Raw genomic sequence first — 450 nt, forward strand, 5'->3', positions numbered from 1 at the left:
AAAAGAAAAAAGTGATATAAAGTCATGGGATAGTTTTAATATTTATTGTGACTGGGTATGTTTATACATAAACCCAAGTAATAATTTAAAAAAATCTAACAATATGAATTATAAATTTGTTGTCTCTTTTACTTACTTTGTGGAGAAGAGGAGAGAAGTTTCCACAGCTTAGCAGAGCTGCACACACTTATATGTGACCAAAAACAAAAACAAAAAAAGATAAGAACATGTTTGTTTGTAAGCCAGTTACATTTTTAAAGTTAAATTTCTATTTAAATTTAAGAATGAAATCATTTACGTGTTGAGAGTGTGTTGACAGTCTGTGTAGTTGGATCACTGAACTCCAGAAAATCAGTAATGAGGTGCTTTGTCAGTTACAGATTTAAAAAACAAAAAGGGCGGGAATAAAGAACCCTAAACTCTAACACAAAGAACCATTTCAGCATAAAA

Source organism: Sinocyclocheilus rhinocerous, unplaced genomic scaffold (genome assembly GCF_001515625.1).
Source record: "Sinocyclocheilus rhinocerous isolate Xijiao unplaced genomic scaffold, SAMN03320098_v1.1 scaffold611, whole genome shotgun sequence".
Taxonomy (NCBI): Eukaryota; Metazoa; Chordata; class Actinopteri; order Cypriniformes; family Cyprinidae; genus Sinocyclocheilus; species Sinocyclocheilus rhinocerous.